A 15110-nucleotide genomic window follows, 5' to 3' on the forward strand; every position below is an offset into this window, starting at 1 on the left:
GAATTTTTCCGCCTTGTCATTTTGTCCAGATAAGAGTATATGAAGGAGCAAGTAAAATACTAAAAGGGTGGCAAAGACCCCAGGAAAATAAGTTTTAACCAAATCAGAAGAGATCCTATATCATGGGGGGAGGGGGAGAAAGGGGATAAAAAGAGTTTCAGAGAAAAAAGAAAAAAGAAACAATTAAAAAAAGAAAATGAATAAGGAAAAATATATATATATATATTCTTTTTGCTATATATACATATATATGTATATATATATACACATTTATATATCCCCTAATATATATATTCTTTTTGCTATATATACATATATATGTATACATATATATATTCCCTAATATGGCAATATATATGTATATATGTGTATATATATGTGTATATATATATTCTTTTTGGTATTTTTTCTTTATTCATTTTCTTTTTTTAATTGTTTCTTTTTTCTTTTTTCTCTGAACCTCTTTTTATCCCCTTTCTATATACATATATATGTATATATATATGCATATACATATATGTATATATATACACATATATACATATATATTAGATAAGCTAGTTATAAAAACGTTAAAAAATAAAAGGGGAAAAGTTAAAAAAAATTTAGCAGAGGAAGGAAAAAAATATTGAAAAAGAAAAAAAATTAAATTAACTGCAAGACTAAAGAATCATGGGGAGAAAGCCATGAGTTTTTTGCTTTGCTTTCTCCTCCTCTGGAATTGCACTGCTCTCCTTGGTATTGAACCTGTACTCCTTGGTCAGTTAACTTGGTCCTGGCTGGATTTCTTTTTGAACTTCTCGGGGAGGGGACTATTGTAGTGATTCCCAAGTGTCTTTGCCCCAGGTGGAATTGCACTGCCCTTACCAGGGGGTAATCAGCTCAAGTTTGCTTTCAGGAGCTTTTGTTCCCTGAATGCTTTCTGTAGAGTTCTGGAGAATGGAAATGAAAATGGCGGCCTCCCAGTCTCCAGCGCAGAGTAGCTGAGAGCTCGGGGCCCCACTCCTCAGGTGCCCTCAGAGAATAGCGCCCAATAACCCCCATCTCCCTGGCCTCCCGCCACACTCCAAGCTCACCAAGCCTGCCACTGGTTCAAGATAACCCTGAGCTGAGAGCTCTCTCCTCGGTTCTGTCTCTGTAGCCAGCTTCCCTGTTCTAATACCTGCAAGCTCTGTGACACTCAGACACCCCCAATCCTTCTGTGACCCTGCAGGACCTGAGGCCACGCTGACCCCACATGGGCTTCACCCTGGTTTAGCCTCTGGAGCGATGTCCCTCAGTGTAACAGACTTTTAAAAGTCCTGATTTTGTGCTCCGTTGCTCTGCCATTTGCCAGGAGCTGGCCCCTTCCCCCACAGTCTATCTTCCCATCGCTTTGGATTCACTTCTCTGCCAGTCCTACCTTTCAGAAAGTGGTTGATTTTCTGTTTCTAGAATTGTTGTTCTTCTTCTCTTCAATCTCCCATTGGATTTGTGTGTTTTTGCAATCTTTAGGTAAGCTATCTAGCTGATCTCCTGCTACCTGAAGTAGTCTCAACCTGCTACTTCTCTGCCATCTTGACTCCTCCAGGATCAAAAGCTCGTATTCTTGAAACCATTGTTGAGCCACTGAATTATTCTGTAACTGCCTTATTTTTTTTTATTTTATCATTAACATAACAATTCCTGTATTGCTTAAACATTGTTTTTTCTCATAAAACTTCTGTTTTAATGGATCTCAAAATTCTGTGACAGATTTTTGGTCAAGTTGTTTCCATTGAAAAGTACTGATTTTAAAAACTAATAACTTAAAACTGCCACACACACATGCACAAAATGTTCCACAAAACATTCTCCTTTCCTTCTGAAGGTTTTACAATGCATTGTTATCACTAACTAGTCTTTTACTATTAAACTTAAATGGCTAATTGACACAAACAGTTCTGAGACCATTCTTCCACCACTCATTAAGACTGGGGTGGCAGGTATTGGGGATAATATTCATTTAGCCTTCTTAGCTTTCTGGGCAGACTTGGTGACCTTGCCAGCTCCAGCTGCCTTCTTGTCCACTGCTTTGATGACACCCACAGCAACTGTCTGTCTCATGTCATGAACAGCAAAATGGCCCAGAGGAGGATAGTCAGAGAAGCTATCAACACATATAGGCTTGCCAGGAACCATATGAATGATGGCAACATCATCAGATTTCAAGAACTTAGGACCATCTTCCAGCTTTTTTCCAGAATTACAATCTATCTTTTCCTCAGCTCAGCAAACTTGCAAGCAATATAAGCTGTGTGACAATCCAGCACAGGTGCATATCCAGCACTGATTTGGCCTGCATGGCTCAGGATAATCACCTAAGTCATGAAGTTAGCTGCTTCCATTGGTGGGTCATTTTTGCTGTCACCAGCCACATTGCCACAAGGAACATCTTTAACAGATACATTCTTGACATTGAAGCCCACATTGTCCCCAGGAAGAGCCTCACTCAAAACTTCATGGCACATTTCAACAGATTTTATTTACTTCAGTTGTTACACTGACTGAAGCAAAAGTGACCAGCATGCCAGGTGCTTAAACCGTTTTTAATTGAGGTTCCAGTTTCATGTATGATCAGATGAATTCAAAAAATAGTAGTTTAATAAAATTGAACAATTTATGACTACTGGTATTTCAAAAGCTAAGTATTAAACACAAATGTACATCATGAATTTTCAAGAATAAAGCACATCTAGCTTGGGATAATACTAGGTTACTGGGATTTCTAGGCCAGTGGAAATTATTGTACTGATTTCCCAAGACATCTTAATTTCAGATATATATATACATATATATATATATAATTTTAAAAACTACAGTATAATTTAAAAAGAAATTCTCAATTTTCATAGAAAGCTTTTTATACTGAAATAATTGTAACAAATTATAATTTTTTAAATGTTAACAGTTTAATTCACTTTTTTAAATTCACTTTAAAATGTAAAAAAACAGTATTTTAATATAAATGACATTCAATCACCAAAAATTCTTAATTTAAAATAAATGTTGGAGGAGGGTTAAGATGGTGGAGGAGTAGGGTGACCCTAAGCTTGTCTCTTCTTCCTTGAACATAGCTAGATAAATATCAAATCTTGCTTAACAACCAAGAAATAAATCTGAGGACTGAAAGAACAAAGCTGCACGTCTATAAGCAGAAAAAATGACCACCTCATAGAAGGTGGGAACTGTGGAGAGATCTGGAGAAGAAAGGAACCATGGGCATTCAGAAGGCAAGAACCCGGGACCTCCAAAGAGAAGAGTGAGATAAAAAGAGAGAGAGAAAAAAAGTGAAAACACGTGCAGCAGATTGCACAGGAAAACTCTCCCTCAAAACCATTGACTGGGGAATAAAAGAGGATTGAAATACCAGCAGAGGACTGATTCTGAAGTTTTGAAGGTTGCACCTGACAAGCTGAGTGGGTTCCAGTGGGGAAGGAGGGCAGAGACTCAAGAGCAAGAAGCATGGTCTGAGGATCATGAGTCACATGGAAATTTGAAATAGTTCCCTTGCTTGGAGTGAGCTTGGTAGAGGTGACATGGACTCTCCAGGGGCAAAACACCTGGCAGGTGCCATTGACCTGCCCCCAGGATAGGAACAAAGACACTGGCTGAGAGCAGCAAATGTTGGCACTGGCATTGTGCTGCATAAACCATAAACTCCAGGCCACTGCATGGTCATGCAATCATTCCTGGGAAAGACTGGCATGAGCCACAGGTCAGTGAGACCCTACCCTCAGAGGATCCGTGTGGGTCCACAATACAGAAGACTCTGAAGTTTGAGGCTTTGAAAAATAGACACGCCTGAGATAAAACACAGGAGTGCTATCCACCTGGCAGGCAGACAGTTTAGTCACAGACTGGATGAAGCTGGGTATTTAACAGAACCCTGGAACACAGGATGTGTGATTATTTCCTCATCTGTGAGGTATTACTGAGGAGTGGAGGCTTGAGCTCCCCACTCCAGAGACAAGAGAGTGGGACAAAGCCATTTTCACCCCTCACTCACCAGTGCTGACCTAATTCTATGAGAGTGACAAACAGCACCAATTGGAGACCAGAGTTTGTTACACCAAGCCCCACCCTCACACACACACTCTGCAGGTGCATCTCCACTAGGGCAAGCCCACCTGAGAATCAGAAAATCAGGCCCAATCTGCAGAATATGAACATAAACCCCTCACCCATACCAACTCTACTGACCATAGAGAGCTGCAAAGTTTCAGCAGCACTGGGAAAAAAACCCAAACAAAACAACTACCTTCCTTTGTTGGAGGGGGGACAGAGAGAAATACAGAAAAGTAATTTCTTATTTTATTTTTTTTAATTTAAAAGTTTTTTCATCTTATTTATTTTTTGTTATTTATTTTTTGGATCAAGCTTCTCTTAACAAGTGGACCAAAACACACATAGGATCTACCTTACTTCTTTTTTTAATTTATTTTTTATGATTTACTTTTTAATGTATATTTCTTGACCTCCAAAATGACATGAATTCACCCCAAAAGTAAGAACAGGAAGAAGTCATGCCCAGGGATTTAATCAATACAGATATAAGTAACATGTCTGGACCAGAATTTAAAACAACAATTATAAGGATAATAGCTGAACTTGAAAAACAACATAGAAGACACAAAAGAATCCCTTACTGTAGAGATAAAAGAACACAAAACTAGTCAGGCCAAATTAAAAGTGCTACAGTCGAGATGCAAAATTGAATGGATGCAATGACAACAAGGATGGACAAGCAGAAGAGTAAATAAGTGAAGGAGAAGATAAAATTACGGAAAATATTATGAAGCTGCAAAAAAAAAAAAAAAAAAAAGGTAAAAAGTTATCAGATCACAAATGTGTGCTTAGGGAAATAAATGACTCCTTAAAGTGTAAAACTATTCTATCCTATGAGTGCCAGAGAAAAAAAGAAAGGGAAAGGACCAGGTTTAACTGAGAAAATTATAGCTGAAAACCTTCCTAATCTGGGGAAGGAAACACACTGAAACCCAAGAAGCACAGAGAACTCCCATTAAATTCAACAAAAGCCAGCCATCACCAAGACATACTATAACCAGATTCACAAAATACACAAACAAGGAAAGAATCCTGAAAGCAGAAAAGGGGAAAATGTCCTTAACCTGCAAGGGAAGACTGCTAAGGTTGGAAAAGCTGTGGACAGCAGATTTGTCCACAGAAACGTGACAGGCCAGAAGAGAGGAACAAGATGTATTCCACATGCTGAATGGGAAAAATATGCAGCCAAGAATACTTTCTCCAGCAAGGTTGTCATTCTGAATGGAAGGATTTTCCCAGACAGAAAAAACTAAAGAAATTCATGACCACTAAGCCAGCCCTGCAAGAAATATGGAAGGGGATTCTGGGTAGGGGAAAAAAAGAACAAAAACAACAGACTAGGAACGATCAGAGAACATCACCAGAAACACCAACATTACAGGAAACACAATGGCACTAAATTCATATCTACCAATAACTAATCTGAATGTTAGATGGACTAAGTGCTCAAATTAAAAGACACAGGGCACCAGAATAGATTAAAGACAACAAAAACAAACAAACAAAAACAAGAACCATCTATGTGCTGCTTACAAGAGACTCATTTCAGACCTAAAAAAACTTGCAGATTGAAAGTGAGGGGATAGAGAACTATCTATCATGTAAATGACTGTGATAAGAAACCTGGAGTAGCCATGTTTATATCAGACAAACTAGATTTTAACCTACAAATTGTAAAAAAAGAGATGAAGAAGGGCATTATGTCATAATTAAGGGGTTTATTCATCAAGAAGACCTAATAATTGTAAATATTTATGCCTCCAACTTGTTAGTGCCTGAATATATAATTCAATTAATAACAAACATAAAGAAACTACAATAGTAGGGGACCTTAACTGCACTTAAAACAATGGGCAGATCATCTAAGCAGAAAATCAACAAGGAAACAATGGCTTTGAATGACACACTGGATGGGTTAGACTTAACAGATGTATTCAGAACATTTCCTCCTAAAGCAGCAGGATACACATTCTTTTTGAGTGCACATGACACTGCCTCCAGAACAGATCACATACTGGGTCATAAGTCAGCCCTCAACAAGTACAGAAAGATCAAGTTCATTCCATGCATATTTTCAGACCACAATGCTATGCATCTTGAAGTGAACCAAAAGAAAAAATTGGAAAGACCACGAATACATGGAGGCTAAAGAACATCCTACTAAGGAATGAATGGGTTAACCAGGAAATTAAAGAAAAAACCCAGAAAATACATGGAAGCAAATGAAAATGAAAACACAACAGTCCAAAACCTATGGGATGCAGCAAAGGTAGTCCTAAGAAGGAAGTATACTGAGTACAGGGGTACCTCAAGAAGCAAGAAAACTCTCAAACACACAACCTAACCTTATACTTAAAGGAGCTAGAGAAGGAACAGCAAATAAGCTGAAAGCCACCAGAAGAAAGGAAATAATAAAGCACAGAGCAGAAATAAATGATATAGGAACAAATAAACAAAAGAGCACAGTAGAACAGATAGACAAAATTGAAAGAATCACTAAAATTGCTAAAGTCCTAGCCAGACTTATCAAAAAGAAGAGAAAGAACCCAAATACATAAAGTCATGAATGAAAGAGGAGAGATCACAACCAACACCACAGAAATACAAACAGTTATAAGAGGATATTAAGAAAAATTATATGTCAATGAACTGGGAAGTCTGGAAGAATTGAACAAATTCCTAGAGACCTACAAACTACCAAAACTGAAACATGAAGAAATAGAAAATGTGAACAGTTCCACAACCAAAAAAAGAAATTGAATCAGTAATCAAAAATATCCCAGTGAACAAAAGTCCTGGACCAGATGGCATCTCAGAGGAATTCTACCAGACATTTATTATTATTATTATTATTTTACATGGGGAAAGATATGTAAGCCTGCTTCTTTTTTTTTTTCCATTTAATTTTATTTTTTCAGTGTTCCAAGATTCACTGTCTATATACCACACCCAGTGATTCATGCAATATGTGCCCTCAGACATTTAAAGAAGAGTTAATACTTATTCTTCTCCAACTCTTGCAAGAAAATAGAAATAGAAGGAAATCTTCCAAACTCATTCTATGTGGCCAGCATCACTACTTTGATTCAAAAACGAGACAAATACCCCCTAAAAAGGCGAATTACAGGCTGATATCCTTGATCAACATGGATGCAAAACTTCTCAACAAGACACTAGCAAATCAAATCCAACAGTACATTACAAGAGTTCCTCATCAAGATCAAGTGGAATTTATTCCTGGGCTGCAGGGGTGTTTCACTATTTGCAAATCAATCAGTGGGATACACCACATTAATAAAAGAAAGGGTAAGAAACATACAAAGCTCTCGCTAGACACAGAAAAAGCATTTGAAACTAATGAGGTACAATGTGGTGGTTAATCAAATACAAATTTTTAAAAAAAAGAAATTTCAGGAGAAACTCCATGTGATATCAATTAATTCAGAAAAAGGAAAAAAAAAGAAAAAGCATCGGACAAAATATATCATTCATTCTGGATTTTTAAAAAAATCCTCAAAAAAGTAGGGATAGGTGGAAAATACCTCGACATCATAAGCAAATATCCTCTTCAGTGGGGGAAAACTGAGACCTTTACCCAATGGTCAGGAACAAGACAGGGACATCCACTCTCACCATCACTATTTAACATAGTACTGGAAGTCTTAGCCTCAGCAACCAAACAAAGAAACATAAAAGGCATCCAAGTTAGCAAGAAAGAAGACAAATTTTCACTATTTCACAAGATACTCTATGTAGAAAACCTCACAAAGCTCCACCAGAAAATTGCTAGAATAAGAGAATTCAGCAGTCACAGGATATAAAATCAGTGTGAAGAAATCTGTTGCATTTCTATACACCAATAATGAGGCAGCAGAACAAGAAATCAAGGAATTGGTCCTATCTGTAATTTCATAAAAAACCATAACATAGATACCTAGGAATAAAACTAATGAAAGAGGTGAAAAATCTGTACTCTAAAAACTATGAAGGAATCTGAAGAGGACATAGGAAATGGATAGACATTTTATGTTCATGGATTGGAAGGACAACTATTGTTAAAATATCTATACTACCCAAAGCAATCTACACATTTTTTAAGACGTTTTATTTTTTAATTAATTAATTAATTAATTAATTATTTTCAGCATAACAGTATTCATTATTTTTGCACCACACCCAATGCTTCATGCAATCCGTGCCCTCTCTAATACCCACCACCTGGTTCCCCCAACCTCCCATCCTCCCGCCACTTCAAACCTCTCAGATTGTTTTTCAGAGTCCATAGTCTTTCATGGTTCACCTCCCCTTCCAATTTCCCCCAACTCCCTTCTCCTCTCTAACTTCCCATGTCCTCCATGCTATTTGTTAGGCTCCACAAATAAGTGAAACCATATGATAATTGACTCTCTCTGCTTGACTTACTTCACTCAGCATAATCTCTTCCAGTCCCATCCATGTTGCTACAAAAGTTGGGTATTCATCCTTTCTGATGGAGGCATAATACTCCATAGTGTATATGGACCACATCTTCCTTATCCATTCATCCGTTGAAGGGCATCTTGGTTCTTTCCACAGTTTGGCGACCATGGCCATTGCTCAACTCGATAGTCAAATAATCTTCGACAAAACAGGAAAAAATATACAGTGGAAAAAAGACAGTCTCTTCAATAAATGTTGCTGGGGAAACTGGGCAGCTATATGTAGAAGAATGAAACTCGACCATTCTCTTACACCATACACAAAGATAAACTCAAAATGGATAACAGACCTCAGTGTGAGACAGGAATCCATCAGAATTCTAGAGGAGAACATAGGCAGTAATCTCTTCGATATCAGCCACAGCAACTTCTTTCAAGATATGTCTCCAAAGACAAAGGAAACAAAAGCGAAAATAAACTTTTGGGACTTTATCAAAATCAAAAGCTTCTGCACAGCAAAGGAAACAGTCAAGAAAACAAAGAGGCAACCCACGGAATGGGAGAAGATATTTGCAAATGACAATACAGACAAAAAATTGATATCCAGGATTTATCAAGAACTCCTCAAACTCAACACGCACAAAACAGATAACCATATAAAAAAATGGGCAGAAGATATGAACAGACACTTCTCCAATGAAAACATACAAATGGCTATCAGACACATGAAAAAATGTTCATCATCACTAGCCATCAGGAAGATTCAAATTAAAACCACACTGAGGGGGCACCTGGGTGGCTCAGTGGGTTAAAGCCTCTGCCTTCGGCTCAGGTCATGATCCCAGGGTCCTGGGATCGAGCCCCACGTCAGGCTCTCTGCTCCACGGAAAGCCTGCTTCCCCCTTTCTCTCTCTGCCTGCCTCTCTGCCTACTTGTGATCTCTCTCTGTCAAATAAATAAAATCTTTAAAAAAAAAAAAAACACACTGAGATATCACCTTATACCAGTTAGAATGGCCAAAATTAGCAAGACAGGGAACAACATGTGTTGGAGGGGATGTGGAGAAAGGGGAATCCTCTTCCACTGTCGGTGGGAATGCAAGTTGGTGCAGCCACTTTGGAGAACAGTGTGGAGATTCCTCAAGATATTAAAAAGAGAGCTTCCCTATGATGCTGCCATTGCACTACTGGGTATTTACCCCAAAGATACAGATGGGGTGAAAAGAAGGGCCATCTGTACCTCAATGTTTATAGCAGCAATCTACACATTTAATTCAATTCCTATCATAAGAACACCAGCATTTTTCACAGATCTAGAACAAACCATCCTAAAATTTGTATGGAACCAGAAAAGGCCCTAAATAGCTAAAAACAATCCTGAAAAAGAAAAACAAACCTGGAGGTATCTCAATTCCAGATTTGAAGCTATATTAAAAAGCTGTAGTTGTTAAGATAGTATTGTGCTGTCACATAAACAGATATTCAGATTATTGGAAAACAAGAGAAAACCTGCAAATGGACTCACAACTATATGGTCAAGTACTCTTCCACAAAGCAGGAAAGAATATTCACTGGGAAAATTCTCCTCAACAAATGGTGGTGGGAAAACTGACAGCCACATGCAGAACAATGAAACCGAACCACTTTCTTATACCACACAGAAAACTTACTTCAAAATTGATGAAAGACCTAAATGTGAACCAGAAGTCCATCAAAATCCTAGAGGAGAACACAGGCAGCAACCTCTTTGACCTTCATAGCAATGAAGGTCATGCTATGACCTGTCATAGCAACTTTTTACAAACACGTCACTGGAAACAATGGAAAGAAATGCAAAAATGAACTATGGGGACTTCATCAAGATAAAAAGCATTTGCACCCTTGAGAAGAACAAAGGCATTAACTTCTTTGACCTCAGCCACAGCAATTTCTTCCTAGATACATTGTCAAAGGTGAGGGAAGCAAAGGCAAAAAGGAACTAATGGACCTTCATCAAGATCAAAAGCTTTTTTGCACAGCAATGGAAACAGTCAACAAAACCAAAAGACAACCGACAGAATGGGAGAAGATATTTGCAAATGGCATATCAGATAAAAGGCTAGTATCCAAAATCTATAAAGAACTTATCAAACTCAATACCTGAGGAACAAATAATCAAGAAATGGACAGAAGACATGAACAGACATTTCTGCATAGAAAATATCCAAACAGCCAACAGAAACATGAAAAAATGTTCATATCACTCAACATCAGGGAAATATAAATCAAAACCACAGTGAGATAACACTTCACACCAGTCAGAATGGCTAAAATTAACCAGCCAGGAAATAACAGGTGTTGGCAAGGATGTGGAGAAAGGTGAGCCCTCCTACACTGTTGGTGGGAATGCAAGCTGCTGCAGCCACTCTGGAAAACAGTGTGGAATGTTCCTCAAAAAGTTGAAAATAGAGCTACCCTATGACCCAGCAATTGCCCTTCTTGGCATTTACCCTAAAGAAATAAATGTTTTGGTCTGAAGGGCATGTGCACCCAAATGTTTATAGCAGCAATGTCCACAATATCTAAACTATGGAAAGAGCCTAGAATTCCATTAACAAATGAATGGATGAGGAAGATGTGGTGCGTATGTATGTATATATATGTGAGTGTGTGTGTGTGTTTGTGTGTATAATGCAGCCATCAAAAAAATGAAATCTTGCCATTTGCAATCATGTGGATGGAACTAGAGGCTATTATGATAAGTGAAATAAGTCAATTAGAGAAAGAATTATCGTATGATCCCACAGATATGAGGAATTTGAGAAACAAGACAGAGGATCATAGGGGAAGTGAGGGAAAAATGAAACAAGATGAAACCAGAGAGGGAGACAAACTTTAAGACACTCTTAATCTCAGGAAATCAACTGCGTTGCTGGAGGGGAGGGAGGTAATAAGGATGGGGTGGGGGGGTAATGGACATTGGGAAGGGTATGTGCTATGACGAGTGCTGTGAATTGTGTAAGACTGATGAATAACAGACCTGTGCTCCTGAAACAAATAATATATATGTTAACTTTTAAAAATTTGTATTTTAAAATACAAATTCTGACTTCAGGAAGAAAAAAAGCTTTTGCACAATATAGGAACCAATCAAAAAACTAAAAGGCAGCCTATGGAATGGAAAAGATATTTGCAAATGACATATCTGATAAATGATTAGTATCCAAAATCTATAAAGAACTCATCAAAATCAACACCTACAAAAGAAATGATCCAGTTAAGAAGTGGACAGATGACATGAATAGACACTTTTCCAAAGAAGACAACCAGATGGCTTACAAACACATGAAAAGATGCTCAACAAATCAAAACCACAATGAGATACCACCTCAGAGCTCTCAGAATGCCTCAAATTAACAACAAAGAAATAACAGATGTTGGTAAAGGAATCCCTCTTAAACTACTGGTGGGATATAAACTGGTACAGCCACTCTGGAGAACAGTACAGAGGTCCCTCAGAAAGTTAAAAATAGAATTATCCTATGACCCAGCAACTATACTACTAGTTATTTACACAAAAGATACAAAATACAGATTTGAAGGGACACAGACATCCCAATGTTTATAGCAACATTATCAACAATAGCCAACAATAGCCAAACAATGGAGAGATTCCAAATGTCCATTAACTGATAAATAGAAAAAGAACAAGTGGTAGAGATATGTATGTATATATATATAGTTAGAAAGAAGAATGAAAATTCTAGGCTCTTTCCATAATTTAGATATTGTGGACATTGCTGCTATAAACATTTGGGTGCACATGCCCTTCAGATCAAAATGGATGGAGCTAAGAGTGCATTGCGTTAAGCAAAATAATTCAGTCAGAGAAAGACAAATACCATATGATTTCACTCGTGTGCAATTTAAGAAACAAACATGAACATATGGGAAGAGGAAAAATAGAAAAGGAAATAAGCCATAAGAAATTCAACAATGGAAAACAGAGTTGATGGAGGGAGGTAGGTGGGTAATGGGTTAGATGAATGATGGGTATTAAAGAGGGCACTTATTGTGATGAACACTGCTATTGTATGTAAGCGAAGAATCACTGAATTCTACTGCAGAAGCCAATAGTGAACTGTATGTTAACTAACTAAAATTTAAATTTAAAAATTTTTAAAAAAATAAATGGCAACATAAATAGCCATGAGTTGGACTAAGAAGGCAATTTGAGTAAAGTTCTAGATCTTCCAAACTGCTATTAACATAGGGGAAGGAATTTAAAATGGGCAAAAATGTACATTGAAGCCAAAATAAAGGAGGATGTCATTCATATTCTAAATACCTCAAGGAATTTCTGGAGTTGGATTAAAAGAAGATATGCTAGAATCCATCCTTCACTGATAAAGATGTCCAGCATTGTAACAATAAGGAAAAGAGACTCTGACCAAGTCCCATTAACAGTCTTAACTTAGGTAAGAGCTATCATTGAAGAATAGACATGTTAGAGATAGAGTATGTTATCCAATTCAAAGTATGATTTTTATAGCAACAACCAGCAAACGTTTTTTGTAAACATGGTAGGTTTTACTGGTCACGCAGTCTCTGCTGCAATGACTCACCTCTACCATTGTAGCACGAAAGCAGCCATAGTTGACATGCAAATGAATGTGTATAGCTGTGTTCCAATAAAATTCTATTAATGGGGGGAAAAGGAAACAAAACAGATGAGCATATGGGAGGGAGGGAAATAAACCATAGGAGACTCCTAATGATAGAGAACAAACTGAGGGGAGTAGAAGGGAGATGGGTGGGGGATGGGGGATGGGGATCAAGAAGAACACCTGTTATGATGAGCACCTGGTGTTGTATGTAAGTGATAAATCACTGAACTCGACTCCTGAAACCAATATTGCACTACATGTTAACTAAGTCAAATTTAAATAAAAATTAATAAAATAAAATAACCATCAAGCCTGTCACATCCTCAGCCAAGAGCCAGGATCATTATTATTGTCATAAACCTTGAACCAAAGTTGTTGCAGAAGCTGAGCATGCAGCAGTGGGTAATGTTCAGGTCACTGATTTTGGCTCTGTCATTACTATCTGGGTGTCCTTAATGTTTCTGAGTCTAGACCCTCACTTGCAAATTGAGGGTGTCCTTAGTATTGACTCCTTACAGGTGCAGAGTAGAGAAAATAAGAGAATGCATGGGAAGATGTATAGTGCTTAGCAGTGCCTGGCACATAGTGAAAATGCAACCATGGTAAATGTCCTTTCCACCTCTAATAAACTTGCTTCCTCACTTCAAAGAAGGCTAAGAGCTAAATTGTCAATAAGTGCTTACATCATGCCCCAACACTGAGGCTGCTGGGGTAGCAGTCTGTCTCCGAGTTCTGAACCCAAGAGGGAAGGTTAAAGGATATTTTCACCTCCTGCAGTGGGCATCCACTGGTTTGGGTGATCCAGCCTTGTTACAACACTTCAGTTTTCTTTTTGAGGAACACCTCTCCCCATGTGAATGGACTCTCCTCCCCTCTCACATCCAGGGATGAACATGCGACCCAAACAAAGCCAAGTCACACCAAATGCAGCTAAGTGCAGGGGCTTATGTCCCAAGAAGCACTCCCTTTACTTTAATTGGAGATTGCAGAGGTCACCATGTGGAGAGAAGCTTCCCTTGAAGGAAGCACAGGAGAGGGAAACAACCAGGCAGGTCAGAGCCCTCGAGTTCTCAATTACCTTTGCAATCAAATTCCTTCTCATGCTTTCTCTTAAATTTTTTATAGTAATTTAAGACATTTTGAAAGAGCTTCCTGTCACCTGCAACTTAAAGAGTCTGAGTAACAAAGCTTCCAAATAAGTAGAATAGAAATTTCAGTTAGTAACAAAACATTACAAAATCACCCTTTATTTTGTGAAGCTATCTTCTATGTATTATCTCATTTCATCCTTGGGCACTAGGTCAGGGTTTAGAGCCTTTATTTTACAGGTGAAGGACCTGAGGTCCAGAAGGCACAGTGAGTTATGCAGGATCCCTTGGTGTTGGCTAAAGAGCCAGCCACACTTTAGGGTTATGTGTACCAGGTAATTCTCACCTCTGTAATTTCTACAAAGCATCACCTTCAAGATTTACAAGGTCAAGATGAATTTATTCCTTATCTCTATTATGGCAACTGTATTGAGATAAAGCTTAGGTGAAATCTTCACAAGCAGCTTCTTTTCTAACATATCGCTCTCACAACCATGTGCTGTGCAGTGCTTCACTCACTGATTTCTTGAATTCACTGGGAGAATAAGAGGATTAGCAAGAGATTAGATATCTTGAATTTCTGTAGAAGAAAAAAACAAAACACAGTCATTCATTCTTTAAGTTCCTAAAGATCCCATATCTGGGGAGGGAGAGGAACATCAGGATCTGGCCAATGTTTTGTTTCACTATCCTTCTTGGCTTCAACTTGCAAGAGAAAAGCTTTTACAAATCTTGGGTGATTGCTAAATGTGCTTTGAACTCTACAGTTCAAAACTAGTCTTCAGGGAAATATTCTTACTAGGTTTCCAGGGGTATGGGCTTCAGCAACTCTAGAAATGAGGAAGAAGTTTCATGGATAATGTGGATGATGTT

At 38.0% G+C, this 15110-nt stretch overlaps 1 pseudogene; it reads right to left on the bottom strand.

Moving 5' to 3' along the window:
• Positions 1–1907: 1907 nt before the first annotated feature.
• Positions 1908–15110, bottom strand: part of LOC132004955 (elongation factor 1-alpha 1-like) — a 55080-nt pseudogene continuing 41877 nt past the window's right edge.

Source organism: Mustela nigripes, chromosome 17 (genome assembly GCF_022355385.1).
Source record: "Mustela nigripes isolate SB6536 chromosome 17, MUSNIG.SB6536, whole genome shotgun sequence".
Classification (NCBI taxonomy): Eukaryota; Metazoa; Chordata; class Mammalia; order Carnivora; family Mustelidae; genus Mustela; species Mustela nigripes.